The 27,547-nt window shown below is 36.3% G+C and overlaps 1 protein-coding gene across 1 annotated transcript in view; it reads right to left on the reverse strand.

Annotated features, from left to right (window-relative positions):
• The window catches only part of LOC134656448 (sodium channel protein para-like), a 90,500-nt gene extending 63,220 nt beyond the window's left edge, over positions 1 to 27,280 (reverse strand). The window contains 1 exon segment of the mRNA XM_063511980.1: positions 26,955 to 27,280. The gene's annotated coding sequence lies outside the window, so the exon portion shown is untranslated.
• Between the last annotated feature and the right edge of the window lie 267 nt (positions 27,281 to 27,547).

The raw sequence follows: 27,547 nt of genomic DNA on the forward strand, positions 1-27,547 counted from the left end.
CATTTACATAACATCTTGCCCTTTTGGGTGCACAAATACTTAGGATTTGTTTGTGCCTTGTTGTGTCAGCGATATTATACATACTTTTTATGAAACTGGTCAACTTAGAATTAAGTATCTAAGTAATCTATGGTTAATGAACTCTTTAACGACAGATATGGCAAAGAGACATTAGGGGCATTAGGGGGAGGGAGGGGGTCAAGAAAATGTGACATATTGTGACATGGGGGAGGGGGGAGACACAAACTTTGTGACGTCACTTTAACTTCATCAGTAACCGAATTTTTTTTTAAATTATTTTATTCGCTGTACATTTAAATAACAAGTTTTTAAAACGATAATCATTTTTATTCGTTTAATTTTCTTTCCTAAGCAGTTTTGGGTTATAAAATTACTAATATTTATATCGTCAAAAATATTTTGATAAAATATTAATAATACTTAGGTACTTACTTAATTCGATTTGGCGATTTCGTAGAAAAAATGTGACGTAACACTAGGGGGAGGGATTTGCCAAATGTGACCAAGTGTGACAAGGAGGGGAGAGGGGTCAAAAACCCTAGAAATTCGTGTGACGTAATTAATGGATGACCCCTTATAGCAAATTTTGGTTAGAAATCCTAACCATAAAATGTAATGATAAATACAAATTAAGTAGGCGCTCGAAATGAATATAATCCCTGGCGACAGCAGTAAGCTTTAAAAGTACTGAGAGATAATGACAATTTGTCATCATGCTTTAAAAATGTAACAATATATGTATTCCAAACTAAACAACTTCGGTTGCACCTTTTAGGTATTGACTAATCACAATAATTGAACATGACCCCCTAACGGAAATAACTAATAGGTGCCTAAATGTAGGTACCTAATATTACTTATAAAAAATAACCTTGACTAATGAAGCAAACACAACACCAACTGAACTACATTTCCATGTAGCCACCATTATAATCGAGCGGATTATAAATAATTATTCTCGCCTGAAATATACTTCCGTGTTGACCTCGTCATTCCAAACCTGTTGGGTTGTTTCTATCGCTACATACTTATATGGCGGTACGCGAGCGATTGCCTACAGCCCTACAACGTATACCACAAATAGGCGGTTTTCTGTGACCACAAACCACAACTATTTATGTTACTTACTGAGTAAGTTTTTTAACCATTATTTATCTTACATACTTAGTAAGTTTTTTAACCATTAAAAGTGTTAGAACATTATTTAACCCTGAAACGCACTGTGTAGGACGCAACATAAAAGACTACAACATCTTAATAAGAACAACATAAGTATAGTACGGCTCTTCTGAGGTGAACTTTTCGCTTCAAACGTTAATCTTTCAAACAAAGGCCATTGTCTCTATTATCGCATTGCCGCTAGCTCCCGAGTTAGCACGTACCAGTACAACATTCATATTGAAAAACAACCGGTATCGTCATAGTATTAAGGTTCAAATTTAATGTCACTGATATTCTAGATATTACGTTTTGGTAGTGTAGGACGATAGACCGCCCCGGAGCGATACGGCACTCATATTATTTTGATACTTAGTGTGGTGTGAAAAATGAAACGTGTATATAGTAGGAAAACTAATACAAGGTAAAAAATTCGTTAAAACACCTCTTCTCAACGTTTCTAACTACCATACGTTGTAAAAAGTATACAATCTACTACATTTCTCCACTCTACCGAAAGTTAAGTCAGGCCTCCCACACAACATCACGTAATATATTGACATACCTAAATTGTTGACGCGTTTTTGAATTTAATATGTTTATCACGGTACGATACCCGAAGGGTGCTTCACTAAAGTGGACTCTTACAAATCCTTCATCGTTCGTCCAGTTAAGGTTTTCATAGAGCATATAGGGTAACAGCACCAGTGGCCAGCCAGGGACCAGTGGTCAGCCTTTTGAGTCGTTTATTGGTCATAAATATCTGGTATATTCGTTTAAACAAATCGCGAGTACTCAAATAGGAGCTTTGATTCCTTATTGGTTAATACGTCACACGACAGGTGCGGTGAGGGAACGGGGGGAAGAAATATACTCGTTCATACAGGTGCTGTTTGTCGACGAGTGCAATTGTGTCATGTCCGCCATATTTTTTACTGCACATGGTGTTCTCTTAACAGGCAAGAAAAACTATGTTTTCATGTTAAAAGTTATTGTTTTTGTTAATGATTGGTTTATTTATTAGTTTATCTATTAAATTGAATTATGTTTTAATGAAAATATCAATAATTCACTTATAAATTAAGGGGGCTGGCCACTGGATAACACTTTTTTCCAAAAAATCCAGTGCCCAGCCCCCCACGGCTGACTTTTGGGTTATTCTTTAATTTTATTATTTTCGAGCCAATGCGACCGTTAGGACCGTTAAATTTCAATTTTCAAATTTAGTTAGGCATGCCCTAGTCAATTTAAAGTAAAACCCAGTAGTCAGCCGCATTTGAAATTACGTTTTAATGCGGCTGACCACTGGAACTTCTTCACTTCACTTCGCGGATCCAAAACTCAGCCTTTGACCTTGCTTAGTACGTCGCCGCCAAACATATGTCCACATTTTTAAACCCTATCTCATTGAAATAAGGTTCAAAGTTTCAAACGTGTATGCATATTTTTGACGTTAACTATACATAACTATCATTTTGCTTTTTCCTGGTAGGTATATGACTTTGTATATTAATGATAATTAGATCTGCATAGACTCGTTTCATTATTTTTTACCGAATACCTACTAGGAACATTATTACATATATATTACCTGATTTACCTCGTTAATTTTTGACGGAATAATTATTAGAAAATAAATATTGCGATTCTTAGTTTGCAAGAATAGTGTTAGTTAAGTACATAGGTACTTAACTAACAAATTTCGTGTCATAAGAATTGTATGTATTATAAGAAAAAATAAATATAATAATATCGTTGGTTATGATATAAATATTAGTGATTTTATGAATAGTTTATAAAGGCTGAGTACTGGGTACACAGAGGCTGCTTACTGGATTTTGGAGGCTGACTACTGGAGAAAAGTGCCACTTTTTGTTTAAACTTAATTAGAGATATTATAAAGAGGATAGTTATTTTTTTTAATATTTTGTTTTAAAACTATGATAAACAATTGATCTAACCATGTCATTTGTTTAATTATCCGACTAATCCTGTAGAAATGCCGAACGTTCAAACTTAAAAAAGTCGTTATAAGGCTGACTACTGGTGCCTTTACCCTACCCATGCTCTCATGACTCGTACTTTTTAAAGTTGATTGTTGCTCTATCCGTCCGTCTATGATAAGTCGTATAGAGCCTAAGTAGTGATATTTACTCGAAATATTTATTTGAGTATTTATTAACAAAATTCATCGAAGCTAACTTAAACTGGCTGGGTATACTATTACTAATGAACGTACAGCTGGTAGTAACCGTAGTAACATACTGCTAGAATTCTCCATATGTCCATTACCAGTGCGTGCATCTATTTACCATATGTGAACGTCGGTTGGGGCGGCGGCTTTCAACGAAATTGCTTTTATTTCCGCTGCAAATACTGTAATTGCGCTCGCGAGTGTTTGCGGAGTTATATGAGCTATCTAATTGTACAGCCAAGATGGCAACGAGACATGGAATATAAAAATAACTGTTTATTTTGGTTGGGGGTTTTAAAATACTGGTAGAGTTTATATACTCTATTAAGATATATATACCATACGTCAGTTTTTTCCATATCACAATAAACAAATTTACAATAGTGTAAACATATATTATCTTTCGACTGTATACCAACAGTTAAGTTCGAACTTTTATACCAATACAACATTTCAACAACAGTGAAGGAAAGGCAACCAACTCTACCTACTTAATTAAATATCTTAGTAGTCGAGGTTACGTTATCAAGTTTATTATTTTACTTAACTGTTATATTTTGCATTTTTATAGCAAATTAGACTATAGGTACTTAAATACTAATCGATTGCAGGTAGACTAATTATACTTCTCATCGGAAGTTAATATTTCCATCTTTTCTATCAAACTAGCCGTTGATTAATGGAATTAAATATAATATTAAGGATGAAAACCAAACTATTTTGGGTTTTATGGTAAGTATGTATAATATCCCTACGTATAAGCATAAATGCGAAAGTAAGTTAACTCTGTCTGTCTGTCTCTGTCTCTTAAACCACTAAACCGATTTAGATAAAATTTGGTATGGAGATATAGTTTGAGACTTGGGAATGGACAACAGGGTGGTTTTTATTAATCATCAACATAATTACACGCAGACGAAGTCGTGAGCAGAAGCTAGTAGCCATATAATAGTTATAATATGAACGTTCTACGTTCTACACTACGGAAGAAGATCCCCAAGGGTCGAGAAACACTCACCGTCTATTGGTCGCCTTGCTGAGTTCTCACTGAGTATAGTGACTACCTGTATGTCTAAATAAACATTCAACGACCTTCTCATTCCATTAAGGCCTCATGATCATGACTTAGCGATTTCGTCAGCACAAAATCACACAAATTGTATTACTTATAACAAAACCATGAGCTGGTATGGAATGTCTTGTTTTGCTAAGTCAGTGCGCACCTTGTGCTAAAATGATGTGTAAGTGCGCGATTAGGGTTTGCTCCCGGGAAATACCGGTACCGAAAGTACCGGGAATTCCCGGGATTTAGAGCCAAGCAAAGAACCGGGATTTCAAAATTAAAATCCTGGTACTCCCGGGATTTTCGGGACTAAAATTTCCGGTACAATATTTGACTGTTTTCTGTTACATAGCATGAAATATCATGTTTTATAAAGAAAATAAATATGTATATTTTATCAATCTAAGGCTGATGGTAATACTTTTACGGCTGACCACTATATTAAAATAAATTTAATAAAAAAGTCAATGGGTTTGACAATGCCGACAATATAAAATTGCGTAATTTGATACTTTAAGGGCATAATTGTTTGTACGATAAATAATTTTATACGAAAAATTAGTTATTTCATATTTGTATACTAACTAGAAGCAAAAATAGAGACAATTTTGTAATTAATAAAATACTACTTTTAATTCAAATTCAAACACGGTATAAGAAACTCACATATGATAATGATATTTTAAATGAATTAATAATTCTGGCTGAATAATTTCTTGATTTGTCGTATTGATAGTTCTGTTATTATATGTTCGAAGTTCCACAGCCCATTTTGAACGCATGCAAAATTATCATTTTTTTTTATCCTTTTTCACAAAACGTCTTACATATTTAAAAAAAATGATGATATTACTGAGCCACAATTCATTTTTGCCAATCAACAAAGATAGTAAAAATATCATGTAGTTTAGGAAAAAAAAACAAATTATATTAATGATTGTGTGACTTAAAGACACATATTATGGTACAAAAGAAGTGTGTACCTTCACTGTGCTACTTTTTTATTGTCTTAAGAAAAATTCGTGGTCGTTTTACGCTTTTTTTTAACTGAAAATTGATGTGAAAACTGATTTTTGAAGGCAGTCCCGAAAGTACCGAAAATACCGGGAAATCCCGGTTCCATTTTTGCCCGGTACCGAAAATCCCGGTTCTTTTAAATAGTACCGGTTCTGCAATCCCTATGCGCGATACATTATTGACAGTCAGATTTCACGGTAGCTGCATTTGGATTAGATCAATAGTCAAATAAATTTTAATATGTCTGATAAAAGTTTGATAGTTATTTCAAAGATTAAATCACTACGTTTTTATTAAAGCTATTTAACACAAGTTTGACACTATTATTATTTAAAGTGTCATTCAATAGAACTTGCTAACTATGTAAACAAACCGCCATACTAAAATTGACACTGAATGTCAATTTACTAGTAACTTTTGTTTACATAGTTAGCAAGTTCTATTGAATGACACTTTACCTATTATTTGTCATAGAGTAAAAATACGAATACGAAACCTCGCGAAACACTAACTATAAATTACAGCTAGGAATTACAAAAAACGAATTACCTAATACATTCCTAACCTGGGGGTAATTACCCCCGTGGGGGTAAAACTGGTATTTTACGGGGGTAATAAGCTAACCTATTTTAACAATACAACAAACGTACACGTTTTATTTTTTATTACCATTGGGAGGAGGAGTAAAATCAGGTTCCCTAGTTAGTCATAGGGGTAACCGGACTGAAAAGGTTAGGAACCACTGACCTAATATAATCTTTTGTGTAGGCATCAATCAGTTGGTATGGTATAGTTCGTTATCTTTCGCTCCTGCCTGTCTTTTGTAGGTTGGTTTTTTTCTGATATCCTAGAGCGCCAACCTCTTTTAGTGTAACAGACTAACTATCTTAGGTCAAAAGATATTTAAGTAAAATAATAAAGTTGACATTGTCAATCAAACTGTTAATGCGGAATGATGCGGAAAACCTATGATACCATTCTAACAAAAAAAAAAAGAACCTATGATACTTTATCTATGCTTTGATGCGGAAAATAAATAAAAAGCTCAATCTAGACCGAAACCATACTTAAACTAGACTATTAAAACTTATAAACCATGATCCAGAATATACAGGTAAAAATCTTAACAAAATCGATATAATAGTGTAAGAAAAAAAACTGAACGTAAAAATGGTAAAATCGACAAAATGTGCATACCAAACATTCTACCGAAATCAAAACATCTTAGACAAAAATAGGTAATATGTTGCGGAGCTAACATGAAAAGGCAAATATAGTTATTTGTACAACAAGTGATCAAAGTTTGATATTTCTTCGAGTGCTTATTTTGAGTCCCGTGCAAGCGAAAGATTCTATAATAGATTCACTCGCTACGCTCGTTTACGCTAAAATTTCTCTACACTCGCTACGCTAATTTAGAATCTTGAGCGTAGTAAGGGACTCAAAAGCGCACGAGATGTAAATAACTTTGATCTCGTGTAGTACACAACATTTTTCACCTCAGCGCAGTGAGAACATACCTATTAGACAACTTGAAAAATGTAATCCTTGTTCATCACTTAATACCTGCACTCATGTTTTCTTAAGATATACAAACAATTAAGTTTAATTACCGCAATGGAACACAAAAACAAAACGTAATAATAAATTCCATTAAAATAATATAGAAATAACAAACATTAACTGACACTTCAATCGACAACATTTTTGAAAAAAAAAATCTTTGTAAGATACGGTCCGAATTGCGGATACGTACTATTTGTCAACTATGGTAGAAATTCTTAAAAGTAAAATAATTAATTTTGCGTGATGATCTGTGTATTTTTTGAGTTCGATATTTTAATTGTACAATAAAATACCTAAAATATAGTATTTTATCAGTTTTTATTAAATCTTAAACTTTATTTTTATTTATTAATTATTAAGAATTCATACTCGTACGTGGTTTGGAACGATGCGGTCTGAAGTTTTTCGGGGGTCTATTATAAACCGTGAATATACTGTTGAATGTCGTTTTAACTTTTTTTTGTCTGTTTCTTTTTGCTAACAGTGTGAAAGGGACAGATATAATAGAACCCAAGTATTTCGAACTTTTATTAGACCCCGCATGTTGAAATGACATTTGACTATAAAGGTCACTTGAATGTCATTTTGTCTCACTCAGTGAGCAAAATCGCATTTTGCTCACTGTTTTTAAGAATCAAAATACCCTTGTTCGAGCTGCTGAGGTGAATAATAATTTTCGCCTTATCCCTGATCAGGTGATGAGGGTGTCATTTTAGTACATATAATTATTTTTTATATTTCCGTTAAGAAAAAACTCTCGGCTCTTTCGAGCCCGATCATTATAGGCATGCGTGTGGATATAGACCCAACAGGTAGAGGCCGTTTGGAGAGCTTTGAAGTCATGTAGAGTTGTAGACCAAGTCTGAACATCGTAGGTTAGAACTGGAAGTATACGTAACCACATTGGAGAAGAAGCCTTCGTTTTAGTGACAGAGGTAGGTCGCCCTTCTTCAGGTGCATCATTGTAGCTCTTCCAGGCATGGTGGCGAAAGTGAGGTTGTTTTTTAAAATGCTAACTATTTTAAATCATTTGCGATTCAGGGATGTAAAGTTTTTCAAATTTTTGTTACAGTGAAGTGTCCATGCTCGCTGTCTCCTTCCAGCCTAATATATATTTCTTTTTGGATGGGTAAGTGAAAAGATTGCGGTAGGTAAGTACAAGTAGTATGTTGTGTAATGTAAAAACAAATAGTGCAGGTAGGCAGAACTATCACGAGTTAGTATGTAGACTTTATTAATATTGAGTAATCACATAAATTCATAAAATAAGTAATAGGTAAAACTAAGGCTAATCAGGAGCATATGTTCGATTTTGGGACTTTTGTTTCGAGTTTATGATTTTAATATTTCATAATCGCTAACAGTTTTAAGACTATTCGCTGTAAAACAAGGTATCCATAATCATTTAATATTAACAGCTACTAATTACTGTCGTTCCAACGTAATAAACCAACTTGTTTCCGTAAAGTTATCAAATAGTCCCATAAAGTGGAGATGTTTCTGGTTCATATTATGTTCAAGGGGTAATTCTATCTTACTGAAAGTAATATTAACCGTAGAAATTACTTTCTGGAAGATTATTACTTACTTCCGTTGAGGAAAACGTACGTGACGTATGAGTGTAGCGTGCGCGCGTACTAATATAACAAATTCACTAATATTTACGTAACGGCGAGGTCAGCAGCTACACGAATTGTATAACAAGTTGTGTCACAGCGGTAATAAGTAATTATTTATTATCTACCTACTCGTTTTCCTGTCCGTTACCTACTTAATCTGAGGGCGTAAAATTCTATTGCAGAGGTAAGTACTCGTAAATAATTACTTGTACAGCTACCACTAGTTTGGCATTGACTTAAACGCTAGCGTGAACGTAACTTCCTTTCTATACACTCCCTCGTACTGGCATATTAGTGCGAGCAAGATGTATAGAAAGTAAGTTACGTAGTGACTCGTGGTACGGGTACAGATCCTGGAAATCCTGTGTGACGGAGCCTTAAGACATCCCACAGGTCTCCTGAAAATTGCCTCTTGTGTGTCTGTTGTGTATTGCGTAATATAGCTATATAGTTAGGTACCTAACATGTGAATGCGTAATTTCTTTAAAATGATGTTAACTATATACTTGGACATAAATAATGATAGTCTTTTATAAAATTCGAGACCAGCACCATTATCCACACAGGCACTTAACTGACGATTGTGAACTTTATTTCAAAGATATAAAGTCTACATATGGCCAATAGTCCCTGTATTACTGAAATGTTCTTCCACCAGAGTACAGCACTAGCTCAAATCGTAAACTAATAGAATAACTTATATAATACTACCTTTTTTTTTTTTTTTTTTTTTTTTTTTTTTATTTGTTATTATTAATACATGAATACTTATAATCTAATACAGTTCCCTGCAAAACTGTTTGCACAGTTTGACTGCAGGCGCGAGTCTCTGTTGTAAGTACTTACATAATCAACGTAATTAACATATTAAAAATTAAAACTAACATCGTAGCTATAACTAACTTCACTTGAGTGACATTTGCAGGCACAGGCATACAATTGTCACCCAAGTGTTTTCAGTAAGTGCAGCATTAGTGCTTTTTTAAATTTAATTTTATTGGGCTCGAGCCTGATATTTTCAGGCAGACTATTTAAAAAATACGGCAACCTTTTTCTTAATGTTCTGTCTCCATAATAGTTAGTAACGCGGGGTATTTCATATTTTTGCACAGCCACTGATCTTGTATTATGTTTATGTTCTAATCGTGTCGAGATATGCACCCTATTGCCATGGTTGCTAACTGCTAAGAGATATTTGTGTTTTAAGCTGACCGGGAGTATTTTACAAATTTTAAATAGTTTATTGTAATTACCTTTACAGCTGTTTCTAGTTTTATTATTGACAAGTAACTTTAAGAATCTAATTTGTAGCGCTTCTACTTTATCCATGTACGATTTAAAAGTGAGACCATAGCAATCAAGAGCATAACTTAACAAGGATTCAACTATGGCAAAGTATAAGCATTTTAATACATTAGTCGGTACTTTAAAGCTAAGGTGGTAAAATCTTCCTAATAAAATCCTAAGTTTGCTACAAATATAATTTATATGTTGTTGCCAAGAAAATGCGGAATCTATTTTGACACCTAAGTATGTAACACAATCAACTTTTTCTATTGGTATACAATGGCAATCGTGTAAGTTATTATGAAGGCAAGTGAAACTGTGGGTGTACATAGGGAGGGGCATTTCTGTTGTACTTAAATATGGCGATTGTATAATTAGGAGCTTAGTTTTATCTGAATTCAATATAATGCCATTGTCATGAGACCACTTAACTACTGAGTCTATGTCTTGTTGAACTAGACGACAAGTTTCTACCATATTGTTTCCTGCGCGTAGGGTGCATAGATCGTCCGCAAACATGTGTGCGGAACAGTTTCGCAAAACTCCACATAAGCTATTTACATGCATTAGGTAACACACTGGGCCACATACGGAGCCCTGTGGTACTCCACAATGTACCAGTGTCTCATCACTTAGGTCGTCACCAATCTTAACGCGGTATGAACGTGATGTGAGATAGTCGCGAAACCATTTGTTTAGCGGCTGTCCCACACCACATTCGGCCATTCCATTTAAAAGGGTGTTTGTTTCTAAAGTGTCGAATGCTTTTTTAAAATCATAGAAAATTGCTACAACAAATTTTTTATCGTCTAAGTACGTATTTATTTCATCAGTGAATTTGGACAAAAGAGTGGCAGTACTTCTATTTTTCTGAAACCCATGTTGATCATCATTTAATATACTGTTTTTTTGAAGGAAGGAGCTTGTTTGACTAATTATACATTTTTCAACTATTTTATCTATACTGGAGAGAATGGATATTGGTCGATAGTTTGAGTATACTTTACGGTCACCCTTTTTATGGATTGGACGAATTATAGATTCTTTTAACTTATTAGGGTATTTATGTTGAGCAACTGATAAATTAATTAATTTGGCTATGACTGGACTTACTTTATCTACGACTAGCTTCAGATCAGACATGCGTACAAGATCGCTCCCCGGCGCTTTATTTTTATCTATTAGATTAATTACACGTTTGACATCTTTGCTATGCACGGGTTGCCATCTCATACACACGTCCGCCTTGTTTACATAGTTGTTTCTATCTAACCATGTATCGTTACACGTATGCTTAATTTGTTCTATCTCGTTTGAAAAGGTAAATGCAAACTTATTACAAATGTCTCTAATAGTGTTACCTTGGTTTACCATATTACTAAGGACGGAACTGTCTAATGGGATTTTATTATTTCCTAACAAACTGTTTATTTTCTCCCATACTTTCTTAATATTATTATTACAATCTAATATACTTTGTTTATCGTATTCATTTTTACATTTCTTAGTTGCTTTATTACACTTATTTCTATATTTAGTGTAATCTAGTCTTTTTAACATATTCTTTGGATCATTACACCAAACTACGAACAATCTATCCCGTTTTGAGATCATTTTTTTCAAATTATCACTTATCCAATTCTTATTATCTCTAATATTATTTACGTCTTTTGTCGGTTGTATTTTATAACATGCATCATAAATATTTTTAAACATAACAGTAAAGCTTTCATATAATTTAATTGGGCATTGTATATTTAACAAATCTTCAAAATTAGTTTCTAATAACTTCTTTCTTACTAGACGATTATCGAGTACGCGCCTAGTAACAGCGGGCGCGGGCGCGCGCGTCGCCGTGCCGCCCGGCTCGTGCCGATTCCGCGAAATCGCGGCGCTCGCGTTCCCGCGTCCGCTAGCTACTAGTGGCTGTTTCCATTGTATTACAGCTGAAGTTAAGTAGTGGTCTGAAATCTTGTGGGTAATGACAGCTGAGTCTATGATAGATAAAGGTGCTCTAACGTATATATGATCTATGCATGATTCTACAATTTTTCCCATAACAATTTCTCTTCGTGTGACATCCTTAATACATTTTACAAATCCATGTTCCGATAAGATGTTTTCATACGCTATAACTCTACTTTCATGACAATTTAACAAATTAATATTAATATCTCCACAGATTACGACCTTAGAAGTTCTAGGTATACTTTTTAGAAGGTTACGAAACTCAGATAAGAATTCTAATACTCTGTCTTGTTTCTTATAACGTGGTGGTCTGTATATGGATATCACATAAACATGATCGTTATTATTATTGATGGAAATGGAAACACACTCTGCCTACCTATGTATTTTTTCCTCTATGCCTATACTATGCCGGAGACAATTTTTTTGACAAGATTTCACAGATTATTTGTTAATAAATATTACATTGATGCATCAAGGCGGTTTGTTTACTGTTTGAGCTAGTGGCACCCCCTACGCAGAGTTTTGCGAATTAAGAGTGTTGTTGTTATGTATGAACCTGAAAACCACTATCATCATCTCTACATGATGCACATTAAAAAACTATAGGTACTAGTAGGAAAATAAACTAATTCTGAGTAAAAATAATATATGACAAAGAATATAATAATAAAAAGGTAATGAGGAAACTAGGTTCAGCGTTATGAGTTTGGAGAGGTGTGACCGACTAGGCGAGCTCTCCGCACACTTAACGATCACTAAAATTCACTAACACGACTTACACGACACGTTCGCGCGACCTAAATTCAGTTAAATCAATATAAATAATAGCTTATTGAACTATTCACTTAAAAGTTTTTTTAAAGACGAAATTTTATTGATGTGGCGTGTATGTTCCGCGAAAATGTTGGGAGAAATCATGAAATGTTTGTCTTCTTAAATTGATAGCCATCAGAACAATTTACAGTCTGTCAACACTCGGGTCCAGCGAGGATAAGCATCCAACACTTCATACATTTTCAAAGTTTCAACGGGTACCGCCTTAACTACTACGTTTTTATGAAACCGTAATTTCCGTATTAAAATAAGGCCGGATACACGAGATTCTAAAAGGACACTAATATTTTAATGTATGACTTAAGAGGTCTTATGTGATTCCTTTACCGTTATAAAAATGCTGTTATGGGGGCCGATTTTTAGGGTTCCGTAGCCAAATGGCAAAAAACGGAACCCTTATAGATTCGTCATGTCTGTCTGTCTGTCCGTCTGTCTGTCCGTCCGTATGTCACAGCCACTTTTCTCCGAAACTATGAGAACTATACTGTTGAAACTTGGTAAGTAGATGTATTCTGTAAACCGCATTAAGATTTTCACACAAAAATAGAAAAAAAAAACAATAAATTTTTGGGGTTCCCCATACTTCGAACTGAAACTCAAAATTTTTTTTTCATCAAACCCATACGTGTGGGGTATCTATGGATAGGTCTTCAAAAATGATATTGAGGTTTCTAATATCATTTTTTTCTAAACTGAATAGTTTGCGCGAGAGACACTTCCAAAGTGGTAAAATGTGTGTCCCCCCCCCCTGTAACTTCTAAAATAAGAGAATGATAAAACTAAAAAAAATATATGATGTACATTACCATGTAAACTTCCACCGAAAATTGGTTTGAACGAGATCTAGTAAGTAGTTTTTTTTTTATACGTAATAAATCGCCTAAATACGGAACCCTTCATGGGCGAGTCCGACTCGCACTTGGCCGCTTTTTGAATTTTGGTCGCTCGATTTCGTCACTCGAAAATAGGTGGAAAACGGCGAAATGCTGATTTTTGAAATACGAGCAATATAAATTGGGAATCTAGTGGTATTGAATACTCGTTTTCAATTCTATTAGTAGAATTTACATGCCTAGTACCTAGTGGAGATATTACTGAACGAAATACACGAAATCGAGAGGTCGAATTTAAAAAATCGGCCCCCAGGTCTATTTTATTGGATTTTGGCCTAATATATGCCCCATTTATTATAGTGATTACTGCAATTTTCTGCCGTGAGAAGTACTAGCACAAACCGTAAATAACGTAGTAACATAAGATATGCACTATGCCGTAAACAGCTTTTTGACAATTTTTCACAGATAATTTTGTTACGTCAAGGCAGTTTTTTTGCCGTTTATGATAGTACGCCCCTGCGCAGAGTTTTGCGTAAGTAATATTAATAATTATCTCCTTGTTTTGACACTAGTAAAACAGCGACGTAGCTCATCTGTAAGCTTCTCGAAGCTCATTTAAGCCGGAACGCCAAAATGGAGTAATTTATAGGTATATTGTTCCGGTGTAAGAACGCGTGCCTATAACGTAATACGCGCGCAGGTGCGCGCCTTTGAAGCCTATTCGAACGTTCACTTGACATCAAAACAATGTATGAATGATTTATATTCATACGTAAATCATTTAATTATATCTTATCTTATACCTTTAAACGAGCAATTCTTTTTTTTTTGGGATCTCGGAAACGGATCTAACGATTTGGATTAAATTTGGTGGGTCAATTTTCAAATAGGCATATCGCACTTGAAGGTCCAAAAACGGCGAAATTTGCCGTTTTTCGCGTGTCCCAGTGGCGGCATAGCCCAACAAAAAAAATCATATCTTTGGATGTAGGCAACGTATTACTAATAGCTTTATATGTTTATAAAGAGCATTTTCTAGAGAATTTGTTTAATAATTTCGATAATTTAATGCGTTATTTAATAAAACAAGGGAAGCATTTTTATCGTTGTCCCGCGCGGCACTTGTTTTGTTATGTCTTAAAGATACCCCCCAAAATCTTCTTTGAGTATTGAATAACAATTAGATTAACTTTACGACGCAATAGCGCGGTTAGTTGGGCGTCTAGGTATCACCATTAAACATGCAAGCGGAAACAGTTTTATTTATGTAAAAACAGGTAATAATCTCTTTCGATATATTTTGGTACGACTACAATGACATTTGTATGGACGCTTCATATGTGGTACACAGTCGAAATAAAAATGTGTATTTCATAATAATAGTTGCAAATATAGTGTTAAAATATATAGTAAAATAAATAGGTGAATCGGTTATATAGTGTAAGAAATTTCGCCAAAAAATATTATTGACGACATTTGTATGGCGACATTTGTACGGCTATTTTGACCGTACAGATGTCAATTGTGGCATACAAATGGCGACATAGTGCCATACAAATGTCGTATAGGCGTCATACAAATGTCGTCAGGGTCTTGCAAATGCTACAAAATTAATTAGGGCGAGCGAAGCGAGCCCTATCACTATTCGACAAACTATGCATTCTTGTGGTACACTTTACGGAAAAACTATCGCACTTATAGCTTTGAAATTTAACATAGTAATTTAAATTCATGTCTAGATGTGTTATCAAACATAAAAATATCAATTTATAAACCTAAAAAAATAAAATAAAGGAATAACACTTTGTATTACTACTAGCGCCATCTGTTAGAAAAAATATGAATTAAAATTCGTGTGTACTATGTGCTAACAACGATGAATAAAAATCTCACTTCGTTCGGTTTGATTCCCAATTTAGCAATTAAGTTTCTCTGAAAACTGGAACATTCAATCTTGCTGTATATTCACTGCGGAGGTCAATTTACTCGTATGTTCTGTTCTGTGACGCCGATGAACTGATCAGTCATGTTGTGTTAGCAAGCTTAAATCGGGTATTTTCAGTCCGAGAAATTATAAATAAAGATAAGCATATTAGGCCGTCTGTATCGTCCCTAAATCACTGACGTTTGTTAATACAAACTTCAGTGATTTAGGGCCGATACAGACGGACTACAACCCGACTGCAACTTGTATGGAAACCGCACGCCGACTGCATGCCAATTGCAACGTCGGCGTGCAGTTCAACAAAATGACCCAGAACCCTGGCAGTACCTAGTGGAACTTAGGTTTGGTGCAACATAGGCACACGCTGTTTTAGTAAATCGACACTTCTTGATGAGCACTTGGGAGAGCAGTACGATAGAGCTGATGCTGAACTCAGGTTTGGTGCAACATAGACACACACTGGGTTAGACATCCGACTCGTCATGATGATCACTTGGTAGAGCAGTAGCTAAGATAGCTGATGCTGAACCCTGGCAGTACCTAGTGGAGCAGGTTTGGTGCAACATAGGCAAACGCTGTTTTGGTCATCCGACTCGTTTTTTTTGAGCACTTGGGAGATACCCAAAATAGAGCTGTAGCTGAACCCTGGCAGTATTTAGTGGAACTCAGGTTTGTTGCAATATAGGCACACGATGTTTTGGTCATCTCACTCGTCTTAATGAGCACTTAGGAGAGTACTACCCAAGATAGAGCTGATGCTGAACCCTGGCAGTACCTAGTGGAGCTCGGGTTTGGTGCAACATAGACACACGCTGTTTTGGACATCCGACTCGTCATGATGATGACTTAGTAGAGTAGTACCCAAGGTAACTGATGCTGAACTCTGGCAGTACCTAGTGGAGCTCGGGTTTTATACAATATAGGCACACTCTGTTTTGGTCATCCAACTCGTCTTTTTGAGCACTTAGGTGATACTCACGATAGAGCTGTAGCTGAACCCTAGCAGTATTTAGTGGAACTCACGTTTGTTGCAACATAGGCACACGCTGTTTTGGCCATCTCACTCGTCTTGATGAGCACTTAAGAGAGCAAATTATACGTAAGTTTATGTGCGGAGCAGCATGATTACCGCCAGTAGGTGTCCAGAAGGGATAGTTTTACCCTCAATTGTGTGGTGTGGACGCATAAATAAATTCAAGGACATTGGCTCGCTGACCCAACATTATTTATTTATTTATTTATTTTATTTACATGGAGAACCAACAGCTATAACTATGCTAATAACAACATCAATAGTGACACAGAGCCAATTATAGGATCTCACATATAGCAACATGTATTGTAGGAAAGCCAGTTGGCTTCCTTACAAAAAGTACTGGGCGACCGTGTAGGATGTAATAAGCGCTTATGAAATTGTGTATTACGTGTGGATGATATTGGCAATTTGATTTTGTCGTCTGGACAAGTTTTTATTTATTTTATTTTATTTTATTTAAACTTGGGAAACAAACAGGCAAAATAGTACAACAAGATAATTAATTTAGACAATACATAGCCAAAACAGTTTCCACTTATAACTAATAACATTTATGTTTGCTCAGAAAGGACTTAACTTTTAGGTTACACATATTATTATTAACAACGCATATTATTTTTAAATTAATGCATTACATATTATATTATGTACATAACAGAAACAGAGAATATCCTAAAACCTTAAAATTTATTTCTACTAACTATTTTTTTTTTCATTTTTTTATTAATCGCAGTAACAAACTGTTGAAAAGACATGTGATTTATATCATGATCAATGTATTTTTCATTATAATTTTTACAAGCTCTGATTAGGAACCTATTCCTTGCATACGCTGTACGACATAACGGGGTAGCAAATAACCCTACAGAACGAGTACGCCGATTTGGACATCTATATGATATTCTTGAGAGGAGATTAGGTGAATCAATTAACCCATTTAAAATTTTGTAAATAAATTTTTGATCACTGATTTCACGACGCTTACAAAGAGATTCAATGTGTGTACTATCATAATCCCAAAATTTATATTTCAATGTTTTAATAAATTTATTCCGAATCTTTTCAATTGTCTCAATATGTACATTAAAATGAGGACACCAGACTGTACTAGCGTATTCTAAATTTGATCGGACATATGCATTATAAAGTTCTAATGTTTTGGGGTTTTTAAAATCCTTGCTTTGTCGAAATATAAATCCCAACATTTTATATGCCTTAGATGACATTTTATTTATATGAGAAACGAATTGCAATTCACTATCTAAAATTACTCCTAAATCCTTAACTTCTTTAACTATTTTAAGAGGTTTATTATCAAGAGAGGACAAATTTTAATGGACAAAGTAAAAGTTGTAACAGACAGGCGTACCGGACAGCGACCGAGGTCCAATTAGTAGGTATATTTCTTTCTTGCTATCACTTATATCTGTGCCCTTAACGGACTTATTATACGTACCCACTCGATCGAACATGGAACAAGCCTTGGACTGGATCAAAGTCGCGGTCCGGTACGTTTAGGTAGAAAAACTCCGCGAGCCCTTATAAAGCTCTGCTTTTTGCTAGTAGATAGTGACATTAACATTTTGATACTGCCATACAATGACGAAAAAATGCCATATACATGTTAAAAGCGCCTTAAAAATTGCTAAATAGTGCCATACAAATGTCGATCTTTAGACGACCATATCTAACTAACTATAAAAAGTAGCGTGGTGCCTCGTACAGTATATTTTTTGTTGTAAAGAATCCTTCTTAAATCGATAATTATAAATCTAAATTTCCAAAAATAAAAAATTGCCATACAAATATCGAAAAAACACCTTCAAAAATTTACCCTGGTATATGGTTTTTTTCGGGGGCGAAAAATTGATCTAGAAAACGCTGGTATTTGAGTTTTTATATGTTTTCCGAGCAAAGCTCGGTCTCCCAGATATTAAACTATAATTACTGCTTTATTAAAAATAACCTTCCTTAAAAAGATTAGGTGCTCATCTATTATTAAGGTATATGAAATGATAATAGTTTCACCATATTATATTCCAGTTAAGTAATCAAAGAAAGATCAAGGTGAGGCGACAGGCAGCTCTAATGAATACAATTCCAACGCTTCGATTAAAGAAAAAAGAATTCTCGAGAGCCTTTAAAGGTTAGAATTCGTATAAATTCTTAATGCTTATATCCTCTAACCTATTATATATACGCAATCTAGGTATCTACTTTAACAGCCTTCTGTGAATATATTAGGATCGATATTATTAATTTGACTTGTAGATAATGACATTCTGTATTTTTCGTAGTTCAGTCGCTAAAGGGCCCTACATACTACCGGTCCGCCGTCCGATATCAGTCTGTCAGTTAAACGCAAAAGGTGGTAGGTTCCGAACAACTGACAGGCCGATATCGTCCGGCGAACTAGTAATATGTGGGCCCCTTTATAGTTTTATTTTATCTTCGTAAAGCTTTGGTTTCCTCCGAAAGCGGTGCCGTCACATAGCGGCCGTCTCCATACAAATACTACGACGTCCATATTTAGCCGTATTATTTAGTATGGAGACGGCCGCTATATGACGGCACCGCTATCCTAGGAAAACCGATCTTAAGTCCCCTTGTACTTGTACAGTCAGCATCAGAAGTTGCTAAGCGGGCGAGATGTTCAAACGTTATTATATAGGTATAACGGCGAGAAAGTTATTCTAAATTCTAAAGCACATAAATTGCCCTGGGTCTTAAGAAGGATAAATATGTGTCAATTGTATAGCGATTCGTTACATGGTTTGGCATTAGCGTACAAGTATATTGCCATGCCTATTCACTCTTTCTTGGCCAGAAAATGGCATCACTTGACACAATTGGCACACGACATTTGCGAATAAATATACTTACCTACTTATAACTGCCATAAAAATGTATGTTAGGTTATTTTAAATATCATAAGAGTAGTTAAGTTACGAGTGAATTAGGTGAGTGTAACCCTGGCAATTAGTGATAGATAAAAGAATATTTATCCAAATATACCCTTTAAAACAAAACGAATTTACCAAACGTCTAAATGTCTTAAATAATTCGGAGAACATACTTTCCTAAAAAGAATGATCCCGACGAATTGAGAACCTTCTCCGAACCGAATATTTGAATTCGGTTAAAAACTAACGCTAACCGAAAATCAACACGTACCGCGGTATTCGGAAAACAAGATCCGTTCTAGACTAGAGAACGATACGATATGTACTAGATACGTTGTAGTTTAGATTTCAACTAGGGTCCCGATTCGGATTTTGTAATAGACATCTATTAGATATCTTTTGAACATCGCCAAGATACGATAACGATATGTTTAAGATCTAACCTGTCAAATTTTACATTTCCGCGATTCTGGAGATACTGGAGATATTACTTAGAGATCTAATTCACATCTAATAGATATGTAACACGATCTATCGTAAAAGTGACATTGGTTGCTCGAATTGCACTGCAAAAGAGAACTAGTTGAAATCTAAACTATAACGTATTTAGAATGGATCTAGTACGTGTCGTCTCTTGTGAATATCTTGAAGTTCGAATACGGCAGTAGTTCTCTTTTGCAGCTCAATTCGGGCAACAAATGTCACTTACGTTAATATATCGTAATAATATCTTGTGGAAATCGTTCAAGAGTCTTCTTAAACATATCGTTGTCGTATCTTGGTGATGTCTAATAGATGTCTAGTTCAAAATCCGAATCGGGTCCGCGGCCTAAAATAAATTTTATATACGAGTATGTGTATGTAGAGCTTGTCTGGTTTATCTGCTACGCCGTAGCTCGTAGCAAATGTTTTCTATTTCGTAGTACGTTGCTACGATACCTAAATGCGCAGTAAAAGAGGTACCTAAAGCTTAAGCAATTCGTAAATCCTTAACACAACAAGTTGGACTATCGAAATTTTATCTGTCTCTGCCTCTTTCTTACAAATAGGTCATGAGCGATAAATACAGAGACGCATCTTCAAATTTCAATGTGCGCGTTTACCCTCAAGCTACGTAAAATATGGAAAAAAAAATCAATTTAAACATCAGCTCCAGCGACGGAATACATATAAACGAAACATTGCTGACTTGCAAGGTTTGCGTTGTAAGGGAGAAGGATAGCATGAGAGCTAATAATAAGCTAATCATAACACTAAAGTACGTAACTGACCTAGTAACAAACAGGTCATGCAGATATCTAGACTTTAAACTGCTTCGTGACGACTACAATTAAATGTTACCTATCAGTTAATCGATACTTCATAAATGATACCTAACAGCTTTCCTAGAAAGCTGAATTAAAAAATGAACGATTGATTTTTTGATATTATAAAAGCAAGTCACGGGATACGGACCTATTTGAAGTTACCATATGTTTACCACTATTACGTACTTCGGTTAACCTGTACGGCTACCATCAGTTTGGCACTGACATAAACGCCGTCGAGAACGTAATTTACTTTCTATACATCTCGCTCGTACTCGCATATATATGTCAGTGTTGACTCTATCAGTGACTCATGGTTACGGATATTGTAGTCCTTTAGCTAGCTAGAGCCACTCAATGTCATTATCATTGCCATGTTAACCTTTTGTCACTCACTGTTGAGCAAAGGCCACAGAGCCCGTACCATGAGTCACTGACAGTGTCAAAACTGACATTTACGCTAATTATCGAAAACGTAATTTACTTTTCACCTCAGCAGCTCGAGCAAGGGTACTTTGCTACTTAAAAGCAAAATCGCATTTTGCTCACTGAGTGAGACAAAATGAGCAAAATGCGATTTTGCTCACTGTTTTTAAGTAGCAAAGTACCCCTGTTCGACCTGCTGAGGTGAAAACTTAATTGTTGGTATAAGTATCTTAAGAAAACATGAGTGAATAGAGGTAAGTGATGAAGAAGGAATACATTTTTCGGGTTCTCACTGCTGAGGTGAAAAGTTTTGTGAACTACACGAGATCAAAGTTATTTACATCTCGTGCGCTTTTGAGTCCCTTACTACGCTCAAGATTCTAAATTAGATTCACGAGCGTAGCGAGTGCGTAGTATAGAATCTTTCGCTTGCACGGGACTCAAAATAAGCACTCGAAGAAATATCAAACTTTGATCTCTTGTTTTACGTAATTTACGTTCTATATATCTCGCTCCGCTCGCAGTAATATAATGTCAGTACGAGCGAAATGCATAGAAAGTAAGGGCCCGATTCGGATTTTGAAATAGACATCTGTTAGATATCGTTTAGACATCGCCAAGATACGATAACGATATGTTTAAGATCTAACCTGTAAAATTTGACATTTGCGCGATTCTGGAGATACTCTTGAACGATTTCCACAAGATATGGCTTAAATTCAAATTTTCTATGGGACGATATCTCTTCGCGCATACATTTTTCAAATTTGCCGCCTTTTTCTACTGACAAGATTTGCTTGACCATCTATATTAACTCTATCTATCGTATAAGTGACATTGGTTGCCCGAATTGCGCTGCAAAAGAGAACTAGTTGAAATCTAAATTATAACGTATCTAGAATGAATCTAGTACGTGTCGTCTCTTGTGAATATCTTGAAGTTCGAATACGGCGTTATGGCCATAAGTTCAATACATAATTAAGTAGGTATAAATAGTACCAATTTACTTTTTGGGTTCATCAGAGTTTAATATAATTTCATTTTATCAATCAAAAACACATTTTTTTTCGTTATAATATATTTGTATACAAGTTTTGAAATACATAAAGTAGGGTTATTTGTGGAATAATACGTCAGGCAAATGTCCTGCTAGGCTTTGCTGGCACATACGCACTCTTTTGTCAAAATTTTCTATGACCGTTTTGCATAGATGCGGCTGAATTTCTCCAATGCAGCGTCGAATTTCCTCTTTTAAAGCATGAGTGGTTGTGGGACCAGTGGAATGAACATCATGAATTGATCCACTCTCCCTAAATTTTCCAACCACTCTGCTCACAGTTGTGAAGTCAAGTCAATATTCCGACCATATTTTGCACGGAATTTTCGAACCGTACCCGCCAAACTTTCATTACTTTTGAAAAACGCAATAAAAAAACGCGTTGATCTTTCGTATAACCCGCCATTTTTACAAACCCTAAACATTCAGCTGTCAAATAGTTTTTTTTTAGGGTTGCCAGCACTAAAATACAAAAATGGCGGCAAATTGAAATCTTGCGTCCTTTTTGGGACATCCTTTAGTTTATTTCAGGCAAAGATACCCATACATACAAACATAAAATACCAAAGTTACCTACATTAAAAAATATCTTGCCATAAAAATACGACATTCGAATAATAGTCATATCAGATCGAAGATATTCCAGTTGATTTTGGACCATAGTCAGTTGAAAGCTTTTGGACTAACTATAGGTAGCAATAGGGTGATTATACTGAATGAAGTTAGGGTAGGTCCATTGTTTAACTCGGGTGAATTAAGAAGTGTGCATGTAATAACGTCTCGAACCATGCTCAGTACGGATATGATGGTCGTTCTTGTCTACGTGACAGCGTGATAAAACGGTGTCCGTCACTTTCTTTCCCACGGTGTTAAACAGTGACAGTTATTTTATCACGTGGATAAAGATGGATAAAGCTATCCATAATAGGCTGGCAGGTAGACAAAACAAATTATCCTACACAGATACAATTGTTTCCCAATAAACCTATGGTTTTTTTTTATGAATTACAGATACTTAAGAACGCAACTTAATATTAATTGTCATCATCTTCCTTGCGTTATCCCGGCATTTTGCCACGGCTCATGGGAGCCTGGGTCCGCTTGGCAACTAATCCCAAGAATTGGCGTAGGCACTAGTTTTTACGAAAGCGACTGCCAGCTGACCTTCCAAACCAGAGGGAAACTAGACCTTGTTGGGATTAGTCGGGTTTCCTCATGATGTTTTCCTTCACCGAAAAGCGACTACTAAATATCAAATGATATTTCGTACATAAGTTCGTAAGTGTCGTATAAAACTCATTGATACAAGGCGGGGTTTGAACCCGGCGACCTCCGGATTGAAAGTCGCACGCTCTTACCGCTAGGCTACCAGCGCTTTTTTGGGTTAATATTAATTATAATACGGATAAAACGTATTTCTATGACAGAAAACTATATTACTTGCTCTTCGAGGAAACTTTGCAAAGCCTCAGCTTAAAAAGTAATCAAAGAAATATTGCTAGAGTAGGTACGTGATAGTCATAACTGAGTACTACTTCCAATTGCCCTTGGTAAATATAGGTACCTACTACCAACTTAATATATTTATCTATATTCAAGTATTTATAGCAAATTTCTATATTTATAGATTGTGTTTGCACTAGCATTAAAGTACCTATTCGTTCCTATTGCACGTAATGCACGTACAAACTTGCTAGTAAGGGATAGATAGGCAGAGATGTACAAAATGGTTTTAAAAAAGAATTTAAATACAAAATGCAAAATACTTTTCAGATTTACTATTTCAAATGCAAAATACCAAATAGTTTTGCGTTTTGTATTTCAAATGCTAAATGCAAAATAGGTATTTTCAAAATACTTTTTCAAAATAAAATACCTTTTGACCAAATCTCAGATATTTTTATTTATTTTAGGTATTTATCATGAGAAATAGAGACACAATGCCGAGCCGAACAAAAACGTCTAATAACATGGCACCTTATGCATGACATTTTGGTCATATTTATCAGTACGCGTATCAATGGGCTCGCGGCTCGTCTCGTGGCTCGCAAGCTCGTCGAGCTAATATAATTTAAACACTAACGGCACGGCATAAGGTTTATAACCGAATGACAAGCCGAACGCGAGTGTGTCGAGGCGAGCCACGAGACGCGCCACGAGCCGAGCCGCGAGTCTAAACCGCCTATAAGGCGCGCACTCTGACCAAAGAAGAAATAAGTTTTTGGCAAAAATTTAATTTTTGGTACAAGCTTTTATCGCAGACTGTACTTTTCTTACGACAGACAACTAATACTCATAGAGACAATTCTAAAAACCCCTAACACAATTAGGTTGCGTTATTTCATCACAGAGTTCCTATGGCCCCCTCCTGTCTCCATCATCAGATCAGTTCGACAGTCAGTACCATATTATTGTATTGTCATCAGAAGTATCAGAACTACATACAGCTGCCAATTTTCATGACGCTACGATCCTTGGAAGATGGTTAAATTAGTTACCTTAGATTCCATGTTAGTTACATACAGGTCGAGAGTTCCTATGGCCACCTGTCTCCATCATCAGATCAGTTCGATAGTACCATATTGTTGTATTGTCATCAGAACTACATACAGCTGCCAATTTTCATGACGCTACGATCCTTGGAAGATGGTTGAATTAGTTACCTTAGATTCCATTACATAGTTAGTTACATACAGGTCGACCTAATAAAAGCTTGTTAAAAAAGGGCGCGCATGGCTAGCAGGCCCCTCTATCGGTCAAATTCGGCAATACAAGCATCATTCGTTCATTTCATTTTGTTTGAATGGTAATGTTGACTAAACTTAATCACAAAGTATTTTGCATTTTGAAATTAATATTAAAAATGCAAAATACATCTCTAAAAGTATTTCAAATAAAATACAAAATGTTTTTTACTAAAAGGCATTTAAATGCAAAATACAAAATAGGTATTTTGCATTTTGTATTTGCATTTTAAATAGAAGTATTTCAAATAAATCGCATCTCTGTAGATAGGTATTACCGACATGATAGTGATCTTACCATCGATCGTCAACATAGTTAACTGGCTATTCGTGGCCCTTATTCCAACGAGATAAACTGCCGTATTCGAACTTCAAGATATTCACAAGAGACGACACGTACTAGGTCCATTCTAGATACGTTATAGTTTAGATTTCAACTAGTTCTCTTTTGCAGCTCAATTCGGGCAACCAATGTCACTTTTACGATAGATCGTGTTAGATATCTATTAGATGTGAATTCGATCTCTAAGTGATATCTTGTGGAAATCGTTCAAGAGTATCTACAGAATCGCGGAAATGTCAAATTTGACAGGTTATGTCTTAAACATATCGTTATCGTATCTTGGCGATGTCTAAAAGATATCTAATAGTACAAAATCCGAATCGGGCCCAAAGGTACTATTAGTTAAGGGTGTTGCTGGAGTACTGTGTTTATGATGGTGGGTTGTAGCGCTACGGAACGCGTAGCGCTCTACGTATGACGTACTTACGTAGGTAGACCCGCTACGCTATGCTACCGTAGCGTTGGCGCCCTAATGTCTCGAACTAATCGCGAATCATATATTTCCCGACTTTTGAAACATCTCGACCTATCTTAGAAACTACCTTTGATATTACGTCACAGGCGATAAAACGTGGATCGAATCAGGAACTACAATACGCAATCGATTTCTTACTTCAGTTTGATTTCTCACTAAACTTATATAACTGACGTGGGCTCCGGTGAAACGGAAAAAAAAAACTTTTACGTAACTTACCGCGGTATTCCGAAAACAAGATCCGTTCTACGACTAGAGAACGATACGATATGTACTAGATACGTTGTAGTTTAGATTTCAACTAGTTCTCTTTTGCAGCTCAATTCGGGCAACAAATGTCACTTTTACGTTAAAATATCGTAATAATATCTTGTGGAAATCGTTCAAGAGTATCTCCAGAAACGCGGAAATGTCAAATTTGACAGGCTAGATCTTAAAAATATCGTTGTCGTATCTTGGTGATGTCTAATAGACACCTAATAGATATCTAGTTCAAAATCCGAATCGGGCCCTTAGTCAATTTCACTTTTAATATAGATTGACATATCCACAATGCTTTTTGAATAGAATATTTGACATATTCGTATTTCCGTACCTAACTGAAACTATACCTACAACGTTTGTGTCTTTAGATATGCCGTTCGACAGGATATACTATACGAGTATAATGAAAGGCTTGCCGTTTGTATGTAATCGATCGAACCTTACCTGACATCTGTCACGCTGTAAACATGACAAACGGAAACTAAATAGTTATTCTCGTAACTGAAATAGTCCACTTTGTTCACGATTCATGGCGTGTTTAATAGTAGTAGCATGGGTTAGGCGCATAGTGTGACGACTATTGACAGCAAGGTCTGCTGGGCAGTCAAGGCAGGCTGGTAAGCGGGTGAAGCGGCAGAAAGATGAAGCATCAGGGATAGTGGTGCGGGGTCGGTCGGGTAGAGCACAGCAGCGAGTCGGCGACGGCGGCGGCGGCGGCGGCGAGTGCCGCAGCCCGCGCGGCGGCCGTCCTTGCCGCGCTAATAGCGCGAGTCACGCGAGGGGGTCGATAGCGCCGGACAGCCTCCGCGTCAATTATTCAGCACGCGATGCCACCGCCGCCGCCACGCGCCCGGACAAAGAGCGCGCGCACTGCGGCTAGCCACCTACCAGCGAACCGGCCGTCGCCCGCAGCCAGGCGCTCCACCAACTGAACCACTTAAACGTACAGCTAAACACTGGCCCTGGGGGCTGGACGCGCGTTACGTAAAGAGCGCGAGGATGCGCGGGGCTGCGCGTGGCGCTCGCGGGCGCTCGGTGCGGGGTCGCGCGCGGAGTGCCACACGGTTATGCAACGCGCCGCCGTCGCCCAGCGCCGATCGAAGCCGCGGCTGCGCGCAGCCCGCGCCGCCGCCGCGCCACCGCCGCGCTCAATGGCGCCCGTCGCAGCGACGCAGCGCTCATTCAATCACACGCTATACTCATCCACCAGAGACAGGCGCCAGGCCCCACCGTCACTGCAGCCGTCCCCATACATCCCCCCATATTCATTTTCCTTCTTCCTATAAATTCATTAGTCGTGATATTAGTCACTACCTTACTTAACTAATTCACTGCTTCTATGTTTCCCGCCTACGCGCGCTACGTCAATTTAGTTCTTGAAAATGGTGTTGTCAAAAGCGTCAAAGGAAATCTATAATCGTATTTCCATTTGATTTTAAACGGGTCATCGTTCTTTGTTGTTTCTAGCTCCACCTAGTTCT

This window comes from Cydia amplana, chromosome 18 (assembly GCF_948474715.1).
Source record: "Cydia amplana chromosome 18, ilCydAmpl1.1, whole genome shotgun sequence".
Taxonomy (NCBI): Eukaryota; Metazoa; Arthropoda; class Insecta; order Lepidoptera; family Tortricidae; genus Cydia; species Cydia amplana.